This window comes from Oxyura jamaicensis, chromosome 3 (genome assembly GCF_011077185.1).
Source record: "Oxyura jamaicensis isolate SHBP4307 breed ruddy duck chromosome 3, BPBGC_Ojam_1.0, whole genome shotgun sequence".
NCBI lineage: Eukaryota > Metazoa > Chordata > Aves > Anseriformes > Anatidae > Oxyura > Oxyura jamaicensis.
This window is the reverse complement of record NC_048895.1, coordinates 513,223-535,992: the sequence shown is the minus strand read 5'-3', so window position 1 is coordinate 535,992 and position 22,770 is coordinate 513,223. Positions and strand designations below refer to the sequence as shown.

General features: G+C 43.4%; 1 protein-coding gene across 3 annotated transcripts in view; it reads left to right on the top strand.

Moving 5' to 3' along the window:
• The window catches only part of RALGAPA2 (Ral GTPase activating protein catalytic subunit alpha 2), a 136,111-nt gene that overhangs the window by 89,334 nt on the left and 24,007 nt on the right, over window positions 1–22,770 (top strand). The window lies entirely within an intron of this gene.

The window sequence follows — 22,770 nt, the reverse complement described above, 5'->3', positions numbered from 1 at the left end:
TTCACATTTTTTATGGTTTTTCTCATAATGCCATGATTATGCTAGAAATGGTTTATTGCTTGTTTTGTAAATCTTACCACTTTTCTCCGGAACAACACTTACTGTACTGTGTTTTCTTTGGGGAGCTTTTGATTTGAGGATTTTTCTAATAGTATGAGGTTTAGGAAGAGTTCATAAATGTTTTGATCTTTGAAATAATATTGATTAGTTAGTTTGAGACACATTTGTAAATACAGTATTTTCAAAATGCTCTTCTTTTAAATAAGGCTGAATTTTATTCAGTATACTTTTCAAGAGTCCTCGGAATTTAAAAGTAACATTGTAGTTAAATAGATTTGTGTTTGATTAACTTCATTGTTTACTCATTTTATACACAAAACAAAGCCAGTTGGTGGTTGTTGCGTAAGCAGTTGAGTGCAGTACATCAATTGCAAAATCATGGCAATACCTAACAGATGATTCAAAACTTGCCAGGTTTTCCACTTTTGTTTAATGAGAACAATCTAGCTAATTACTAAAATTCTATGTGGAATTTAACTTAATCCCTCTGCTGGTAAAGTCAATGTGTAATAATGAAATAGTGTAGTAAAATTAATGTAAAAACCAGCACTGACAAGAATGAAGTGTCACTATTGCCTCTTGCTGTAATTCCACCACCGAGCTCCCCAGACGAGTCCTCAGATTTCTGCATCCTGCTCATCTTTTGGCTTTCAGTGTTTTGCGAGCAGGCAGCTTGCACCCACCTGCTGTGCTCCCACTTACCTACAGGGTCCCTTTCTGGGTCCTTCGTTGTCCCCGTTGAAACATGAGCAGCACAGATGTGGCAGCACATACCACTTTTCAGCATATGTTTGGGGTCGAGCTAAACCTGTATCTCTCCTCTGACTCCTGTTTTCCTTTTTTGTGTCTGCTTTTGTACCAGTGGTATCTCTTGTGGATCTACTGCTACATCTCCATTTGATAGATGAAAGAGAACTGAGAAACTTCTGAAACTGGACACAGATAATGGGGTGGGAAGGTCCCATCAGGATGACACTGGAGTAGGAGAGAAAGACATCCATAACTTTTATTGTAGAAAATTAAACTTTTTTGAATAGAAAAGGTCAACAGTAATTATTCCCTATAAACACAAAGATATACTAAAATTCTTAATGAGCCAGAAATTGGCATGTAAATTTATGGATAGGAGGTATTTGAAGCTGTCCATTGCAGTAACACTGCTTTGTAGCCCGCAAAGCGTGCAAGCTCAGTGTGACTTTTCTCCCTGGTGGTGGCTTTGCTAGCTGTTATTTGGAGAACAAGAGAAGAGCAGCCCGAACATGTTAAAAGGTAAATAAAGGACTTTACTAACTTTGTCATACTGGGAGTGAAAATAACTCAAAGGTGAAATAACTCAAAATATTTGAATGGAAGGGAGAAATAAAAAGCAATAATCCTGGAAAAAGGAAGGATGCTGTTTGGCAGCACGAGACATATCTGCAGTTCGGATGAGCACAGAAACGCTTGTGTTGAAGCAGAGCCAGGGAGTCTTCCACTGCTGTTTGTCGTACAGGGCATTTTACAAGTCAACATTCGTAATAAGGGTTAGTAGGTAATTTTTTTCTCAATTCCAGCATGGTTAGGAATTGAATGAACACTTCGTCTGGTGTAAATGGCTCAACAGTAATAAAACATTGACAAATCCAAGGGAAATCACAGGGCAGTAATAAAAAGAAGCGGGGGGAAGAGGGACTAGTTTACTGGGCACCCGTGGAAGCTTCACTGTAAAGCAAAGCGCTCATGTTCCACTGCCCTGGTTCCCGGGTGGGAGAAGTGTTGTGACCCGCAGGAGCGCTGCACGGGGTCGCATGCTGCTGGGCGCTGGCAGCGGCGTGCAAGTGGTGACAGCTGAAGTCACTTGTTAGAAAGTCTGCAAACTCCGGTTACAGCTGCACTTGTCAGGGGCTTTGAGGGAAGTGTAATCAGCCACAGAGATTAATTTGCATCTCAATTAGGAAAGAGTCAGGAGGAAGCTGTAGGGTCTGTTGCTGGAAGGTTGTGGAAGAAATCTCATCAGGCACAAAAGGCTGCCGAGCTGGGTGCTCCAGCGAGCAGAGGACAATATCTGAGTCCGGTTTCCATGGGGACCAGGATCGCAGAGCCACCGGAGAATCTCGCTTTGCACTGTAATCCTTTGGTCATGATGACACAAATTCCGCTGTCGTACCCAAATACATTTTAATGTTAGGAATACCTCTGAAAATGAGAAATGTAACTATGACAGAACACACAAGGTTTTTTAATCCAATTTTTGTGTTCAAGTAACTGCTTCTGTTTTAAGACACTCATTAGGCCAAGAGAAATATTCATTAAAAAATAATTAACCATATTTAAATCTTAGTTTAAAGCTGTTCTGGCTACACGTTCTTTGTGTACATCAAATGGCATGTGATGGCATTGCACCGAAGCAAAAGCAGGGCACTTACACATAGCTGAGTTGTCTTTGGAGTGGTTAAAGCTCAGTTTTCTCTGCAACTGCTGTAATGTTTACATGTTAATGGATGATTGTACATTAGTGTATGTCCAAAATAATCATTTTTTCAGGAGCACGTCCATTCTTGGTGCACTGAAGTATTGAGACTGAGCGGCCGCAGACTGTACTAATTGGTGCTCTCACCGTCCTTAAGTAACTGTTAAGTGCGAGGTAATGTGTTTCAGCAGCCTTACCAGTCTGCTTTTCAGGCAATAATTGTAATTTTAAATATGCCTGTGTGTTTTATGGAAATCACAAACAATAAGGGGGCTTCAAATTACACGAGAACGCAAAAGAGTAAGTCTTAAACTTTCTAAAATTATTGTATGATAACGTATATATTAATGCAAGTTTTTGAGCTTGTTAAAGGCACCTTATTGTTTGACGGGGAAAGGAGGAAACTACAAATCTCCCAGACAAACAATTGCCTCTGCAGAAACTGAAGTTCCTCTTACAGAGCCCACTTAAAGCAGAGGCTGCTAATCTTGGTCTGTAAGAGTAAGGCCAGTCTATAAGCAGAAGGCTTTAGGCGATAAGATCGAGGATGAAAACCAGTCCATTTGTAAGACTTTGGCAACTGGAACTGGACACAAAGGAGGAAATCATGGATCCATGGACTGTGTGTAGAATATGTGATGCAGTGTAAAATACATCTGCATGTGAATAAAATAACAAATTGTTGTGTGTCTCCTCCAATAAGCAGGTGTTTTTCTTCACAGCTGTGCAACAGCTTTTGTTCAGAACTCCCTAAACGTAGCTCTTGAACAAATGTAAAGTGGGATATTTTAGTGACTTATGTCTTTGAAAATATGCATCGAGCTGGGAAAAAATCCCATTTCTTTGTATGCAGTCTGCCTCAAAATATCCAGATCCTGTCTTGCTTTGTGTGTGTGATTGGTGTCAGAGCAGAGCAAGGGCACAGGTACCCCGCTGCGAGTAATTTGAGACCTGCCAGCTGCAACTGGAGGTGCTGCCGGCCTGCTGCTTGTGGGGCACCTCAACGCCAGCCTTGTTCCACCTCGACCTGCAGCACTCTGTGGAGGAATTGCAATGTTAAGTCACCCTTCCTAGCTACTTTGATCACTGCTAACATGGCTTTCCCCTTATGCTTGTGGGCAACAATAATTTCTCCAGTTCTTCCCATTTCTTTTTGCAAACCACTTCTGTCACAGGCCCCTGACAGAGGAGTAGGATTGGCCGAGCCAAAGTGTTTCACATGTGCTGGCTTGGCAGATTGCACCCATGAATGTCTGGACTTCTGTTTTGTTCCTTCTGTTTCACAATTACAAGGCCTGACAGGATTTCAGAGCTCCTAGCAGGTAGAGAGCTCACAGGGGACAGGTGAGGTGTCGGGGGAAGATGAGGGTGGCTGTTTGGGCCAGAGGAGGGGAGGGAAGCACAGCTTGCTGGGGGGAGCGGAACCAGCGCCACTGAAAAACACCACATCGGTCCCTCAGGCTGCAGGGGGAAGCTGGGTGTGGTCTGTATTTCGTAAGAGAGGGCATGGTGGAGGTGGAAGGCCAACTGCTTGGGCAGCCAAAGCTGGAGAGCAGTAACCAGCTGTTTGCACTCAGCAAGGGGCCTGTTGAGCAGGACCCCTGAGCAAGCGTCTGCTCTGGTTCCAGTAGTATGGAATGTTTCCAAAAATGTTAGGGATATGATATACTTAAAATGATATGGGGAATGATATACTTAAAAAATTGTATCTTTATGCTTTCTTCCAGTTAATATAACATTAGTTGTGTGTTGGAAAAGGATTTTTCAACGTTGGTCCATTCTGGAGTCCCAGTTGCCCTAAGCTGCAGTGTATATAGTAATACACATCTTTGAGAGCTGGTCTTATCTGTAAAGATAAATACTGGGGGGAAAAAACATGGTTTGTCCCCAAGACTTTATTTTGGGTCTGATTTACAGCTGCTGTTCAAGCTGATAGTCTCAAAGCTCAGGTGCAAGCAAATCACTGAATGTGGAAATGTAACTAAACCTGCAGGTGTCAGGCACTTTGGTGGCTGGTCCATAATTTACTGCTCCACAAATATTTTGGAATCTGGTAGTAGTGATGTCTGCACAAAAAGATCCCCTTAGAACACACAGGGAAAAGCAATTTTGATTTTCCTGAATCCAGATTGTCTTGCAAAATGGAGTAATTTCCTTGCTCATTGAATTACACTGTTCTTTTTAGAGCTTTTTTAGTCACTCTCAGGCTTTACTTATGAACCAGGTTGCTTATTCTTTATCATCTCACACATTTCATAATAACAACATGAGTGAACATCCACGTGTTTTAAAAAACATCCATGGTGTTTTATTGCTGTTGTTCCCCCCCCCCCCCCCCAGATAACTATTGTACTTGCAGTCCTGCTTGCTCTCACTGAGCTGGAAGAAAAGCAGAAGAGATTCTAACATGTCTGAGACGTTGCCTCAGGTTCAACCTAATCTTTGCGAGGAACCTGCTGGAAAGTATGAAATGTCCCTGTGTGCATGCACCATTTGATTTTAACCATACTCTTCACTGATGTCTTGTAGTCTTTGAAATATTTTCTTAGCAATTTAAGCTACATTTATTTTCCTCTAAATGGGTAGATGGTGATTTAGTGCCTCTCGGGGTTTTAGAATTAACATGTTTACTGTAAAACTATCTTTTTAAGCATCCTCACTCTTAGGATAAATTGGTTTGGTCTTATGGAATTTTATTTTTCTTATTCTGCCTTTTGATTATTGTGTATTTTTGCAGTCTTTTATAGCATCTTGATTAGAGTACAGTGCTGTGATGCTCTTTAGGGGAAGAAGAAATATCTCATGGCAGGTGGGACACGCCAACCATCAATCACTCTGCTGTTCTTTACACTGTCAAAATAATGTTTCAGGTAGCTGTCCAAGTGTGCTTGGAGATGTAATCCTCACAGTAATCTCTCATATAAGCTGTGCTGCTTCTGCCTTTCTTTCATTAAAATAAATAGAATTCTGTAAGGGCTGATCCAAATATGCTTAGTCTGGCAAGAAAAAAAAATACTACCACAGTTGCAGGCTGAAGAATTGTTTCCAAAGTTGATTGCAGTTTTTGTTGCTGTTCAGTCCAAGAGGAAAATCTGATACTGAGTTTTCAATTCTTCACGGGTTTGTCTTGGACATTCACAGTGCTTTGTTGCAACATCTCTGTCAGTGCGTCTGTGCACTAGATGCTGAGTGTGTCTGCATTAAAAGAAACAAAAAACACTATGAGGATGCATATGCTTTACGTAGTATCTGAGCACTGGATGTCACCATTTCCCTGTTTAAGATTTGCAAGCATGTGGGCCAGGAGAAAACAGCCCTTAATTCGGAGAGGTAATCCAGTACATGCATAAGTCATAAAATTTTACGCTCTGTGTGTTGAATATGGCATGCCAGCTTACCTATACGAAGCAAGTAGCCCACTAGGATTAAAAAAAAAGATATAAAATAAAATAAAAAAAACACATATCTTTAATTCATTACATTGTATAAAGATATGAACATATCTACTATATGTTAATATGTCATGTCTGGAATCAAGATTAAGCAAAGATTATCAACATTGAATTCAGAATGAATTGATTTTGTTGCTTTAAACTGATTTATGATTAGCTTAACATAGGGCAATTGATCTGCTTGCATGTTTAACTGGAGACTAAAAAAAAAATATTTGCTGTGATTGAGCCAGTCATGTGAATGTCTGTCACATTTTGTAGGTGCACGTAAAGCAAGATGCCTGAAAAAGTGTCTTCGGGTACTTTTCAAAATGTATTTTTCTGAGCTTGCATTTAGAATTGTATTCTGATTATAAAGGGGGTGCTCAATTGCACTGCAAGCAAAATGGAAAGCCTGTTACTCTTTTTGGAGAAGAGTTCGTAATTTGGTCCCCTTCTTTCATCCAAAGAAGTTGTGCCCTTGGGCTATATGGATGCTGTTAGAAATGACTATGAAATTCTAAAGCTTGTGTCACATGAGCTGTGACAATTTATGACATAGCATCTGACAGTTTTCTGCCGAAACGATGAGTTGTGGCTCACATGCTCCTCTGCTGCTTTCTCTGAGGAGAGCTGCCTGTCTGCTGCCTCTCCAGCAGTTGTGTTGCTGAAACCAGCCCTGGCATGGCGGGGCGAGCACCAGGCAGCAGCGTGCGATGCCACCCATGGGATGCTGGCAAGCGCCTCGGAGGCTGCATGGGTGACGCAGGGCAGTGCTGGCCTCTGGTGTGTGGCACAGCTCCCGCGGCAGCCAATCGATGGCCGGGCCCCTGCCTCTGCGGCTGCTTTCCCTTCCTTGCAGTCAGAACCTTCGCCAGGCAGCGATCGATGCCTCTAATCTGCTGCAGCCTATAATAAGTCATGCGTGGCAAAGCTTTTAGGTGGCATTACATGGGATTGTGGAGGCGGCCCTTCAGCTCATATTCATCGTGCTCTTCATAGACTTGCAGAGAAATCTACTGCATCCCACTTGTGAATATCTAAAAAGCGCATAATGCTTCTGCAGATCCAAACTTCACATGCTCCCTGATGGCGTGTGGACACAATGGTTTTAAGTTTCTGTATTTTTGTGCACAAATCTGTATATACCTGTCTCTGCTCATGTTCCCTTGGAACACACTATCTTGCATATGCACCTCTGTTATTGGCCTGTTATCTTCACCATTTTCCAGGAGAAAAGCAGGCAGCAGTGAAGCTTGCACCACGTATAAATGGTTGATAAAAAGTGAGTGGAGCTCTAGGCAGGCTAAGAAAGCACAGTCCATCATTTATTTGTGGAACTTGTGTGGCAACAGGAAGTTGTGCCATCCTGGCTCCCCTGGTGGTGTCTGTCATTCCTGCTTCAGAGATTGCTCAGCCTGTAATCCTAACGACTGTGGCAGCTCACCCGACCTTCCAGACAGATTCTCATCTTTCATTGCTCTCAGCTAGTCCTTTCCCCACAGATGGCTGCAGAAATTATTGTCAGGGTTTTGAGTTATTTTGTGTGATAAAATACCTCTTGCCCCTCCAAAAATATTATCAGGCCAGTGACCCTGAGTCTTCCCACCTTTTTGGATGTCTGTAATTTCCTGTTAACAATACAATTCATTTTTCTGCTGTAACATAGAGAGCATCATTATTCTTCTCCACAGCTGGAAGCTGTACAGATCACTGAGGGCTGCTAAGATAGTCGCAGGCTAATTCTGTAACAGGGTTTGAAGCGGCACTAGCTACTGCTCCTGCTGGAGCTGGTCTCTCTTCAGTAGAAGTAAATAAACCCCAGCAGTTTTAAAAGCTTTTATTTGCTAAGTGACTTAACGAATAGTCCTAAAAAAGAGCCTGTGTTTAAGTAACCATGAATGTAATGTTTTTTTAAATGAAAAGTGAATTCAGTGTGTGATCTGTCAGAAACAGGAAAAAAAAGGCAATTCTGGGTTCATTGAATGATGTACACACACACTAATTGAAAACAAGCTTATTAAAATACACAGCTATGCTACTTCAGCCCCTGCTAGAGACTAGAAAGTCATGATCATGCTGGAAACTGTACAGTGTATAGAATAGAAGCAGCAGGTCAGGATTTGGAATTGGGAATTTGAATCCTGAATCTCCTCTGCCGTCATGGAGAAGCTGCTGCTTTCGATGATACTCCTGTTACTGATGAAGAAATTGAATAAAGAAGTCATTTTGTTTGTACATGGATAATTTTGCAAGAAGCTGGGGTTTTGTTCTAAGCGTTGCTTTAAACTCCAGTGTCATAGACGCCGGATCAAACAAGAGTTGTGCAGAAGGGTTTGTGTCCTGCTGCTGCCCTTCAGGTGGCTGGAAGTCAAGTTTCTCCACATGCAGGTGTGGAAGCACCGCACAGCTCTCGGATGTTCCCAAGCATAATTTTGTTTCTGTTGTTCCCCATAAAAACTAAAGCAATTCTGTCTGAGGTGCAGTTTTGTGAGTGCCCTACCTGCAGTGGAATCTGGCTGTGATTTAAGTTGCATAGCAAGTAGAGATTAGTGTGGTGTAGTGTTGTGTACAACTGAGCTGGTAACCATGCCTCTGGCAGCCAGGCGTGAGCTCAAGAGAGATGTGCAGGGGTGCGAGCGCCTGCTGCACACTGCTTTCCGTAGCGTTAGGTAGCACCTAACCCATGTTTATGGTGTGTCTCTTCACAGTGGTGATGCAAGCCAGAATGGATGTGTTCAGGCTAACACTAACTACTTTATTCAAAGTTGTGTTTTTTTTTCAGGCATACACCAGACAGATTAACAGTTTTGTGTTCGTGGTGTTTTCAAAACAGCTTGTGATGGCTTTGCTCTTCTGCCCCTGTTAACTTCATTAGGATTTCTGTAGCTGAGACCTCTGATGCATCTTTTAGAAACTTGCTCCCACGCGCTTATTTGTGCTTTGGATTCCTTGGGTTATTTTTCTTTGGCTTTTGTTGCAGGTGGAGGAGGAAAAATAAAAAGGCAGTATTATCTGAACAGATTTTGCATTCAGCTTGAGCTGTGCGATGCTCGCATGGACAAAGTGTGTGCCTCCAGTCTCGCCTGGCCTGGGCTGCCATGCAGCCATGGCTCTGGCCAGAGTGTTGTGGACACCCCGAGGTGTGTCCTGATGGCCCTGAGCTCTCAGGCAGCAAGTCCAGCCAGCGACCGGGCTGCGCGGACTGTGCCACGGGGGCTTTGTGCATGCTCATTAGCATGCTGGCTGGGCGCCGGCTCTGCGGCGCGCTGGCTTTGCTCGCTCAGCGAGCTCCGCTAGCTTACCAGCTGTTCCTGCTGCTCACGACAATGTCCAGCGTGTCTGGATCACCGGGTTCCTGCGCCCGCCGCCGCGCACAGACAGCCTTTCCGCTGGGGATGCCCACGTGGCCGCCCGTCAGCAGCGGCACTGCATAAAGTAGCAGGCCCTCGCATGGCATATGGTGTCTGGATTCATACAAGATGCAAAACTATTCTGCCGCTAATGCACAATGACTCATAGCATTGCTAATTTTTCTAACAAAAGCCCACTTCCACACCCACACTTTTAACCCCTCGGGCTAAAAAGCCTCCTCTTTTAGTTTCAAAGCCTTGGAAATGTAAGGAGGTGGCTTCTGGATCAATAAATGAAACCCTATATTTATTTAAAGCACATGCAAGTACTAACGGTTATTTTGAATTTCTGTAAAATACTGTTTTCAAAGCACTTTTCTAACATATGGGTGGTTTTGTTTCTTTTTGTTCCAAAGTAGATTTTCAGTGAAATGTTTTTTTTTGTTGTTGTTTTTTTTTTTTTATTCTTTGGCAGTTACATATTAGAAAAGTAGTCTGAAGTCAGCACAGAGGATAAAAAGTCATTTTCATTTTAGAAAGAATCAAAGCAATGTTGTTAGTGGGTCTGCAGCGATCATATTCTACAATGCAAATTAACTAGCTACTTATGGTAAAAAGCTTTTAATATCTGGCTATCTTTCCTGTATACCAGTTCTTCGGGGAGAAAAATAACATTCTTTCCAACTAGAGGGAGCTGCTGTTATCACTGATGCTTGTTCTTAGCCTTCCAGACTAATTCCTTTGTGCAGAACGTACAGCAATCATTTCTACATTTTAATAAAATTACGTGGAATTACCCTGAGTAATTTAGATTAAAAGGATGTGTCTTAATTTTTAAAGCGTGATCATCAAATTAAACTGCAAAAATAAGAGAAAACTAAAGCACATACTCGTCACATGGTACATGGGTGCTCTGAGTGAAAGTGAAATTATATAGGTCATGAGAAGACTCGTTAGAGGAGAGTGAAAAGCTCGGGTTCCTCCACTTCTGTTGCAAGGCACAAAGCACGATGGAAGTGCATGTGGGGCTGAGCGGGGCAGAGTGGCAGGAAGCCCCACGCTCCTCCATCACAACAAAAGAACAAAGGATGTGAGATACAATATGGAGGTGGCAGGATCTTGGCCGCTCAGGCTCCTCGGGAGCGGGCATCGTGCTGCAGGGAGCCTCTGGGCCTGGCTCAGCAGGGCTGGCACTTGTGCTGGGTGAGGCCTGTAAGGAGAAGTGGCTCTTAGCTGGGGGACACCGGGAGCTGCAGAGGGGCAGGTGACCGTGTGCCAGCCTGCCCCTGACCGTATATGCCTGACCGTATGCCTGGGGCTCATCACAGCCCCACTGAGACGCACGATTGCTCGCTGCTCCCAAAGTCTGGGTGCCAACCCCGGGAGCTCTGGTTTCCATCCTGCAGGGCAGCTCCCCGGGCCCTGAGCCATGCGTGTGCACTTCCACGGGTTGTGGAAGGGCGTGGGGATGCTTCACACATGTGGGCCTCTTCTTGGGCACGTGCCTGACTACACAGGCACTTCCATTAGTGCAAAGGTGCAATCTCCAAGGTATTTCTAACTCATTTTTTTCAAACTTTTCCTCTTTTTCATTTTTAGATAAAACCTGACTTCAGTATATGTTCTTCATCAGCCATACATGATGCAATCACTTCCTTCAAAAGTCGAGTCATAGTTTTCTCAATGGGAGAGATGTTTTAAGTGTAGCTTTGATTTTTTTAAATTGCTTTGTTTTTCTCTAAGTAAAAGTGAGTTTCCGAATTCAGTGTGGCCACACTCTGAGAAGGAGGTGAGGCTAGATCCCCTCCTGGCCTGCATGCAGCCTGGCTGGTCCAGGGCTTCTGTGAATCTAATATTAAGATGAGGACATACATAATGTCAATGGCTATTACACAAAAGCTATTTTAATGGGTATCACTGTAATCCTACTTCATACCTTAAAGAAGAAAGATTTTTTCCTTCTACATGCACTTGAAGAAGTTTTGGAATATCTTGTTACTGGAGACATCTTTATTAGGTTGGGGACAAAAGCTTGGAGACAGCAAGGGAGAGGAATGGGCGAAAGATACCATTTAATGCTTGGTTCATGGGCTGGCTTATTCAGCTTGAATATTTTCTTTTCTCAGTATCATCTTTTTGCATTTATTTCAGAGTAAGATTGTGTTCTTGTGTATGTATAGGAGCAGATGGCTTTATAATAATTACTTAAATGTAATACTAAGGAAGTATCTAGTAAACATGGCATTTTCTGGAAAACAAACAAACAAACAAAACAAAACAAAAAACAAAAAACACAACCCACAGTTCATTTTCTGCTTTTTAATACTGTCTCTAAATTGGACTTAACCATTTTTTTTAGATCCAATACCTTCTGCTGAACAGCTAGATTTATTGGTATTGGTTTAGGATTATCCATCTCGTTCATTTTAGCCTGCATAACAATGTGGGTGATCTTATAAAACCTTTCTGGTCTACGATTTGTTGGCTTCCTAAACAGGAATTTGTAGGCATTCCCCTGCTCGCCTTCCAGCTGGACAAAGTAGTGCTGTTTCAGCAGCAGTGCTTTCACTTAGAAATGTTAGCGCTATCACTGAAACAGGCTTGGCGTTCGCTCAGCTGTTCATTACTGCAAAGCATTGACACCTAAAATGCATCAGCCTGAAAGTGACCTGGTTAACATAAAGAAAATAACCCCAAACTCACATGCATTTTTCTTTTCTCTCAGTCTGAAAGCTCTTACCTGACTTGGTGCCATACCTGTCATTCTAGTGAGCTCCCTGCTATTGGAAGCTGACTTCTGGAGTATTTCAGCATTGTGCCTGCCAGACCAACACGGTTAAGGTGGTGGAGGTATATGAGTACCGGAAAAATGACAAAAGTAGAGAACTGTGCGTGTTCTTTCGTGGAACAAGCACTGAAGCTGATGTTTGGAGACTTGGCACATCACAAGTGAACTCCTTCACTCACAATTAATTTCTGTCCCCGTCCTAGCACCTTCCTGTCACCGCTGCCACCGTCTGTCCCTGCTGGGACACTTGAGGCTCTGACAGTGCCATTTCCCATGTGCAGGCCCAGTGGTAAGACACAGAAAAGGCTGTAATCTGCTTTCTGTCCATAACTGTTAAATAAAACTCCCTGTTACTTTAAAGGCTTGGCACTGAAGAAATAGCAGCTGCACCCACACCTAACAGTTTTGAATAACCTCGACTACGGTTTTCCAGCTAGCTGCAGATTGCTTTCAAATTGTACTGGTTTTAAGCAGCCTGTGTACCTGATGTTTGACATCTTCATTTCACTATTAAGATAAAAAGACACATTGGTGTCTTTATTTTCAATAATGTATTTAATGTGCAACAAAAGATTCCTGCTCCCTTCATTTCCATAGCCAGTTATTTTTCAAAGCATTGCCCTGTTTGCCTTCTTTCTGCTAACCCTTTCAGTGCTGTCCTCCCATGCACTTTTCTATGGCTCATCAATTATGCAGATGTGAGAGAAAGACGGTATAACCCTCTTAGTTAAAGCACCGAGCATGTCAATGGGTAAGAATTGTTCAAATCCAGAATAACTGTTTTAAGCCAGAAACGTTTTCTTTATTAGGTTTTGCAGAGCCTGCTGGGTTGTACTCCCGTGTTTTATGACTTGTTGCCACGATAATTCAGCTCATCTTACAGGTTTCTCTAATTGTGATTGATGTGTAATCATTCATTTTATTGAACCTCATTAAGGTCTGCAAACCTCTGTACCAACTTACAGTAATTAGAGCCCAGATAGCCATTCCATCTGTTCACAAGCACTGTTTAATTAATGAACTTTTAACATGTTCTTTGCCTTGTAAAAGCTCTTCGTATTCTCAAGTTGTTGAATAGGATTTGCATGCCAGCATTTCCTTTTTTTTTTTTTTTTTTTTTTTTAAATATCACAGCAACATGCATTTTGGAATCCCAAAAGTCAACACACAAAGTACTTGGATCTCAAGGCAAATTAGAGAAATTTTAGTATAATTTTTCCATGTCAGTTACAATCTCTGTAAAACTGGTGCTGCAAATAAAAGGTTCACGTGGACTTTCTTGTTCTTTTTAAAGCCTAGACCAGCAGTGTTTTAATCTTCCCTGGTATTGTTGAAGAAGATATACACAGACCAATAAGCAAAATGTTTCATTTTGCTCATACTTAGTACTTACTGGAAGAAAAATTGAAATAGAATGTGTGCAGACACATTTTCCACTCTTTGAATATCATCTTTTTGTGGCATGTAGAACATCAGCACCGAGACAGCTTTACTTGTTTGTAATACTCAGTATAATGAGATTTTAGGGCTTCGTGGATCGGCTAGTGCTGCTGGGAGGTATCATAGGGACTGTGGTAATAATGGGCCAGAACAGCGAAGAATGAGAAAGGAGTTCCTAAATACCTTGAGCATTGCTGCTGTGGCATCTGTGGGCATTCTGGCTGTGCAGCAGCATGGCGAGTCAGTGGTTTGTGCAGAAGGAACAGATGGTTGCATTTTTAAAAACGAAAGTACATTTTTGCTCCCTGATCAGACAGAAGAGGCCATATTTCAAGAGCATTAGAATTTTTCAGAAAAGCAGCCCTAGAAGATCTCTATACATTAGGAACGCATAGGCAAATAGCTGTACTCAATTTAAATGTCAAATTACAATCACAAGCAGCTCTGGAGCTCGAATGGTTAGCAAAGGAGGAAAAGGACACCTTTCCCAAGGGTGTTCTCATGTTCTTGGTCTCTTGCTAGCTTTTCAGTATGGTGCGGTGTTGTAGTTCTGTAGTTGTGCTTCACCCACTCTGGATTGGCTTGTGTTCACCTTAAATATTCAGGACAAGAATTAAGTCATACTGCTCAACTCTCTCAAAATCCTATCCTACCTCTAAAGCAGGCCATCTGTCTGGGCCAGCCACTCTTTTCTCCCGCAGCATGCATTTTAGCTGGTGCTTTGAGTAAGAGCATGGCCTGGAGAAGTAAAATCTGAAGTGAAATAAGAGCCTTAGGCACAGGGCTGCAGCCGCTGTGTTCAGAAAAGCGAGCTGTGTTGCCTGCCTTCTACATTTCACAAGTTGTTTGTGAAAACTGTATGAAGAGCACCTGTTTTTTGTTTTGTCTTCAGTACACTACTCTATGGCATTGTAGTTGCCTAAGGCAAGGCACAGGCAACCTTTTCTGTTTTGCTGGGGTTCCCAGCCATGATGATCTTTTACTGGGGGCTTTCCTCAAGTCACTGTCCTCTTTTGGACCAGTTCCAACCTGAATGTCGAGTGTTTCCAGTGCCTTAAAAGGGAACGTTTCCAAAGAGTTATCTTCAAGTGCCTCTTCCAGTATTTCCATCCATGTGTTCCTCCCCTCTGCGCTGACCCCCACCTGTACCGGTGCAGGCCAGTGGAAATGCAGCGTGCTGCCCCTCCACGTGGCTGCAGACGTGCAACTGCCAGGCACTGGCATGGCTGTGAGAGAAGTGCTTGTCCACAGACCTTTTGAGAACTGTGCATGTTAGGTTCAGGATTGTGTTGGTTTGTGCCAAGAGCCAGGTGTGGGCTCTTTGGCTTAGCTTCGGAGCCTAAGCTTTCCCCACTGGTAGTGTTCTGCAAGCTGAGCCCTCGGATCTCGTCTGGCTTGTTCTGGAACATCATTCCACTGGCTACAACCAAATGAAATAGGCTTATTTTTTTATTATTTAGAGACAAATTCCGTCATCATGTGCATTTAGTAAGGCTTGCTTCTAAAGCTGTGACATTCCTTTACAAGCTTCTAGTTCGGAGGATGCAGTTTTGCTTACAAGAAGAAAACTCTAGGACATGGTTCCTGTGAAGTGCCTTCCCCACTCCCCACAAGCATTTGTTCTCAACACTTTAGCTTGTTGTCAGCAGGAAAAAATGCACAGGCCACCTTGGTGAAATTTTAGCAGCAAACACAGCATCCTGATGAAGGAACAGGAGATCTTGCCCCTTGCTTGTTTGCCCTTTCCTTCTGGTTCCTCCGCAGGCCATGCGGGTCCGGTTGGCTGTGCCTAGAGACTATGCTGCAGTCCCCACAGCTCCATGCTCCACTTAGGCGTACAGCTGCTGGAAGGTGCCCAGGGGTCTCATCACTGGTGGCTTGCTCTTGAGGAAGCATTCCTCAGTGTGGCTTGCTCTTGAGGAAGCATTGCTCTCACAGCTCTTGGCTTGCTCCTGAGGAAGCATTCTGCCTCAACGGAAAAGAGGCAAAGTTCTCAGTATTATGCTGCAAGAAGGACTTCCTTGAGGGTGTTGAGGGAGAGCCATGCCAGCCAGTTGGTATGCCCTCGCCTCGCCTGGAAGCATCTCCCCCTGTGCCTGGTGCCAGGAGCTGGGAGCCCTGGCCGGGCTTCAACCAGCAGACATCTTCGGCAGGGCGATGGCAGTGGCGTGCAGAAATCTGAGTTTATGGCAGCAGAATGGGCATCATTAGTGTAATATACATTGCATACATGTTATAGCAATATTGTCTCTTAAACCTGTAAACACAAGTCCTGTTCTGCCCTCAGCTAAATAGAAGTGCTAATTAAGTGAATTACATTTAAGGCTGTTCTGTGATGGGTAGCTGATTTTAAATAATAGACATTTGGTTGAAGGCTTTAATATTTCCTGTTTTCCATTTCGGAGAACATTTCTCAAATTGTTTTTTATTTTGGGATAAAAATATTTGTAACATTTTCTCAGTATGTTGCCTGTGAAATGTCTGTTTACATTATTTGGGTTTATGAGGAAAGCTAAGAAGGATGCTGTTCTCTCTCAGTGGTTAAATATTATTGCATGTTAATCCATATTTTACAAGTTCAAAGACTGCACTACCATGTCCTGTGTTCTTTTTGCTGTTGGTAAAGATGTCCTCGTATTGAGCATTCGCATTTATGTGAAAAATAGAATTCAGTTCAATCCGTGCATAGATTGTCAGAAAGATTAAAGTGTGCATCATGCAATTTTTCTTCTTTCAGAAAGGGGCCTTTGATGTGCTAATGTTCACTTTCTCTCTTTTCATTCAGAAGTGCTGGTCATTGTTTTGAGCTGCAGAACAGTATCTGCCTCATGGAGGCAGATTCTAATACCCTGGTAGCCAAACCTTGCTCAAGGTAGCATAATATAAATATGCAATAATAATAATGGCATTATGTGCTGGGATCAGATAACAGTGTGCCTGCACAGATGAATACCAAGGCAAAGCCAAGGCATTTATTGAAAATAGATGTTTCAAAAAGCCAAACATTTTATTTTAAATAATCCATTTAGGTGGCGGCATTACTGCTGTTATACCAAGTCATACAATTCGGTTTTAAAATAGAAGGCAAGCTTGGTGGTGTGGTGGGCGCTGTAGTCTGTAAAAATAACTCTTGAAGACAAGGCTGTAATGTATTTCCAGAGTTAATTAGCAATGAAATTATTACTCATCTTGTGTTGCAGTGGATATTTTCCAGAAAATGGATGAAATTTTGCAGGCTACTCACAGCTCACGTAGCCGGGGATTGATGCAGGTCACAACACAGTCGCCGTAACAGATTTGCATGGAGAAAGTCTGTTTATATCTACTCTTACCTTTGCCAAAATATTGATCTTCCTTTTGTTCTTGACTGCTAAGAAATAGTTCACTGAATCCCCTGTGAAGATAAATATGCAAAGTGTTTGTGTACAATTGTGCAGGAGCTGTTTTAGCAGTGATTGTGCTCTATAGAAGACAGAGTAGTGGACAAATGAGTGATAAAAATCTTCCTTATTAAAACTGGGTGAAATTTGGTGCTTTAGTTTTGAGATAGCAAACTCAGTAACTATAAACTTTAGCTGTAGGATGGATGCTTTAGGAAAGTGTAAGCTCACATACATGCTCAACAGTCTTCTGCTCAGGAATAAGAAAAATTGCCTATTGTATTTCTCAAGCAGTAGAAAACTACAGCTTTGAAAAAGTTGTAATCATAAAAATAGTAAGTTAGTTAAGTAATCATAAAAATAGTAAGCATATTAAACTATAAACTAGGAAATGTTCAAAAGTGTTTCTCATGCAGTTTCTCTTAGGTAATTAAAAAAAAAATTAATTATAAGGTGGGAGTTGAGAAAGCTTATGGCTTGTCAAGTATTTAATTGATAAAATTAAAACTTAAAAAAAAATGGAAAAAAGCCTGCATTAAGAAAAATCTTGCATACGCCTGCACTTCAAATATTTTCTCTCAAGTTGCAGTGGCAGCAGCACACAGCATTCCTGCCCTGTGCCTTCTTCCCTGCATCCTAGTCTCTAGGCCCTAGTCTCCTTCCCTGTTTACTTCCCCCAGATTTGATGCTTCATTAAAAATTCATCTTCTGCTCTCCCCCTTTCTCTTTGGGATCCCCATTACCTCCTTTTATGTCTGAAATGACTCAGCAGTGAAGGACTTCAAAGAACTTCAGAAATTCAACTTAAAGGGCACTGTCTTTGAGAAACAGTGTTAATAATAAGAAAAAAATTATGTGTTTTAATGAAAGCCAAGAACAAAAACAAAACTTCCCCTCTTTGCTCAGCCTGTGTCTGTGACAAGGGCTGTTGAGCCTGAATGCCACCAAGGCCTTTCCTTTTGGTACCCTGATTAAAAATAAAAACATAAAAAAAAGAGCAAAGCAATTCTGCTGAGCATCCAGCAATCCTGTGCACCAGGTGCTTTGCTCCCCAGCCCCCTGCTTCTGCAGGGGTCCTTCTCCCAGTCCACAAAGCCGGCGGTCACTGCGGGCTGTGGCGCTGCTCTGAGGCTCTCACTGGGGACGGGTCGGGTGCGTGGGTGATGGTGGTTGTGGTAGCATGGCGCACCAGGGAGCGTGGTTTCTGTGCTGCCTACAGTGAGACGCATCAAAAAGCCCCATTGGGAAACAGGTGGACGGGGCTGCGCGGGCAGAGCAGCTGAGCTCCTTTGCTGGGGCTCCTGTGCGTTTTTGGGTGGTCGCAGGGAAAGGCACTGAGGCAGCACGCTTCTTGCCAGTGCTCACTCATGGAGGTGAGAGCAGGAGCCACTTCTGACTCATGCAGGATTTCTACTCCGTATGGTAGCCTCCTCTACAGCAGCACTAGTTCTCTTGTTTGCCTTTTCAAATCAGATTAATTTTCCATTTTAACAAAGTGTTGTCATTCTGGGAATCAGCCTATAATCTCATCGTGGTGGAAACGCACACTCCATAACCCAGGCACCTTGGTGATAGGCAGGAGCACGAAGCCTGTGTCAGCACCTTGCTGCTTTCACAGCGGAATTGCTCGTGGATGCTTTCCCCTATATATCTATGCAACCCCAGTCTCCTAAGTACCTGGGGTCTTTGTATTGGGGGTGATTGTCCCACCTCTCTCCTGGTGATGTGCCTTGTCCGCATCCCATGCCTGAATTTAGAAAGTGGTTGTTTCAATGCTACATCACACAGTTCAGTCATTAACTCATTTTTTGCCCCTTAATTAAATAGGATGGTAAGCCTCTATGACCAACTGGAATTGCTTAAAGCCTGTGGGGGAGAAAATATATATTTTAAATGTTCTAGAAACAGAATATTTAGAAGAACTTAGCAGCAGTGAAGCTATCATATTAGCTTACCTTTTTGTGAAGGACTCCCTTACATTTTCAGTTTTGCTTCCTCCCCCCACACTGCCCACTGTATAAGTAAAAAAGCAGATTTCATAAACATGCACCAGAATTTTAATTTACTCCTTTGGGGAAACTGAGAGACATCACAGCATGTATACCGGCTGAGCTATGCAGTGAAAGGGGAGTCCGTTCCCCCTACTGAGAGGTCACTTCCAGGGAAAAAAAAAATGTTGTTTTAAATGCTGGCTCAATCATCTGCTTTTGGGGATCAGATTTTCATTCGTGCCAATGACAAAGCTGGGCGAGCAGAAAGCAGTGGATGCATACTGCTGTACCTGTTGCAGTCTGCATGTTTGAAAGAGTATTTTAATTTAATGGATTTTAAGCAACATTATTCAAAGATCAACAAAAGGCATACTGTGTTATATGAATAAAAGATTTCCTCCGGATACTTGTTAACCCTACAATGCCTAGCTGACGCAATTGAAGCGCAGCCACCTGGCAGGGAGATTTCGCAGTCAGCTGCTGGGGAGGCCCCTGCACCGGCACACCAGGTGCTGCGCTGCGCCTGCCCCACGGGCACCGGGCACTGGGCACTGGCATGAGCCCACGGCAGGCACCGGGCACTGCCGGCAGCACAAAACCGCACCAGACACTGGGCACCAGTGGCCGCAGCACCCAGCAGCACGAGGATGCCAGGTGTGCACTGGACTGGACCCAGACCTCCTGTGCCTGGGGGTCCCTCGTTTTGTCCCCAGGTCTGCTCTGGGACATCTACACTGGTCACAAATGGCCCAGATTATGATGTTAACACCCACAACCTTTTATTTTTATTTTTTTAATTTAAAGTCAGGACATCCCCCCCTGAATTCTTGGCCATCTTTTCCTGATGCACAGTTCCTTCCTACCCTCTAATGTAGAGCAATTTCCTGGCCTGTATTGCTGCAGCAACAAGTACATTTAGTGTTGAGCATCTTGCAAATGGTGTCACTGGTAATGGATGTGATAATAAGCCCCACAGTTACCTATCCCTGATTGTAATGAATGTAAATTATCAAGTATAATAGACCTGAAACTGAGCTATTTAGTGTTGGTCCCAGACATAATGAAAAGATCTGTAATAAAGTAGAAGGGGCAAAATTATGTTGTGTAATTATATTTTGTTCTGGTTGCAGCAGCCTGATCCTTATACTCTTATCAATCTGACAGTGATGGTTTATTAACCTTTAGGAGGTGAAAAACGTATTATTATAAATTAATCTGAAAAGATTTTTCCTCAACCAAAGAGTGAGAATCTGGTGGAGAGATTGCTGGTTCATCAGCAGTGTCTGAGGCACGGAGGTGACCTTTGTGCCTGTGCGACAGGAGGGGAAGTCCTGCACCTGTACATTCAAGTACCTCTGCGTGCTGCTTGGCAGCAGCTTGTTGCAGCCGGTCTCATGCCCATGCAGGTGTGGAGTGTGGCCCTGTTCTGTCACAGTCCATCATACTGTGGCTGTGTCCTTGGGATTGTGCTTGACGTTGCCTCTCCAAGAGCATCTGTGATGCAGAAAGGCATTCAGGTGTCTTTGTTTAACAGAGAAGACTTTTTTTGTACTTAACAAAAGGTAAGACAGTCAAAAGCTGTTTTGCAGTATGCACATGATCTGCCATGAAGCCTACAGATAACTGCAGTATCCTGAATTCCCAGATACATACCCCATTTAAGTAACCACTGTAGCATCTTGCACAGAAACATGAAAAGCACTTACCAAATTTATAGATGAATGTAATCTCAGTTGGTTTGTGAGTATGCTGTGGGCAAAAAGTACCCCACAGTTTGCATGTGCAAGTGCACAATTAAGCATTGGCCTTCCCCATTCAGCACAGGTTTTCTAGGCAATTTTATCATCCTCTGTTCTTGCCATTCTGCAGGGCTGTGTGTTTACCTACCAGGTAAATCAGTAAGCACTACAGAGCATTGTGGCAGGAGTGTTACACATTAATCTGCCCTGGCATGTGCTGGTTTAGCTGTCAGGAGTGTGGCAGCTGGTAGTAGCAGACAGTTTCTCAGGTAAGGTCACCATGATGCCCCTTAAAGGCAAGGCGAGCCAGCTTATAGAGGGAGGTTATGTGCTTTTCAAAGGTGCTCCAGTCAGGGGGTTGCTTGTAGACATCCTCTGGTTTTCCATGGCCAGCCCCATGGGGAACTTGAAGGGAGAAGCTCAGCAAGGAGCAGGAGCTGTCCTTGTGCCCATGCACAGGACACAGGCCCTGTGCTGCGGTGCACAGCTACATACACCTGATTCCTCTCCTCAGTTATTTAAACTATTTTGCAATTGTCCTTCTGCCTTTGCGCTTCTTGTCGTGTTTAACCTGTCAGTAATTATCACTTTTTCAACTTTCAAAGCATCCAGATTTTTGAAGTGAGTGTACGAGAAAGTATTTTGGTAATTTCTGCTTGCTTTCTCTTATGATTGAGGTGTAATGGTGAGACAAAAGTTGACTTCTGATTTACAGGAGCAGAATTACCTTGCAAGTTACTGAATTGTTTCATAAGCCTGATGAACAGTTCTCCAGGCAGGGGTTTTGAATAGTAAATCTGTCATCATCTCCTGTTTCCTGTCTCTAGTTGTTTTATTTTAAAGGCTGAGAATGACTTAGAATATCACTGGGTAGTCCAGTTTTTCTATGGTGTTGAGTACACCATTATCCTGGGAGGCTGTTAAACGTGCACTCGCTTTGGTACTGTTGTGATGGAGCTAGAGAATACTGACTCTGAGGCAATGCTGTGACCTGTGCCCTTCTCAAGCTGCACTGTGCAGCATAGCAGGGTGAGGAACAAACCTGGTGTGGCATGTGAAGTTTTTAAGAGGAGCGTACCAGTGTGATGACATGTCTGACTTCAGGTGATGTGTGCATTTGGAGAATGTGATGACAGTAAGTGTAGCAATGCTAGCATACACCGAGAAGGGTGTATACAATTATGTGTTGAAATAAGGAGAAGTGTGCCTGTGGATGTATGTGCATGTATTTGTGTTTGTTTGCATTTTCAAATATGCAATGACAAAATACAGCAACACAGTTTTGAAGACTTTATAAGTCTCTTTCTTATGCTCTTACAGACTATCACTTTTTTTTTTTTTTTTTGTATTACATTTTAAAGATATAAGTGACTACCAACAGGATTTTGTCATCAGCTGATAATAAACAAAACCCACAGGCCCTACAGTCCGATCTGCTCCTTTCCTAAAAGCATGAGTAAAAGCTGGAAGATCGGGTCTGTGGCTGAGTGTCCCCCACTGGCTTTGTGTTTGTGGTGGGGGACTCCCCGCCAGGATGGGCTGGCACTGGCCACAGAGCATCCCTGTGAGGCAAATCCCTGCAAAGCACATTGCTGCGAGGCACGTCCCTGCAAGGTGCATCCCTGTGAGGCACATCCCTTCAAGGCACATCCCTGAGAGGAGTCCCCTGCCCCGGCGGTCGGAGCCTCCACCTGGGACCATCATGGGGAACCGGTGCGGATACGGGCCAAGGCCTCTCTTGCTAAGCAGATGGCTGCGTTCTGCACCAACATTATTTCTGAGTGCCCTGAGGGTGGGCACTGTAAGGGATGTTACAGCAGCCGAGTTGTGGCATAAGGTTCATAGGAGAGCGAAAGATGCTCTCCTCTCCTGCGTAGGCTCGAGCAGCAATCGCTGCCACTGTGTGGACCTGTGGGAGCAGCATCGCATTTACGAGAAGGCGCAAGGCTTTCACTTAGCCCTGCCACCCTGTTTATTTTCTGGTTACGGCTCCAAGTAAACATTCCAGTGTCTGCTGCGTGTGTTTTGTGACCAAATCTCATTATCTGCCTTGTCCAGAGGAAGTTGCAGCCATATAGTAGAGCCATGTGATAAACAGCACTTGTAATTCCTGCTTGCCTGACTCACTTATCTCCATCA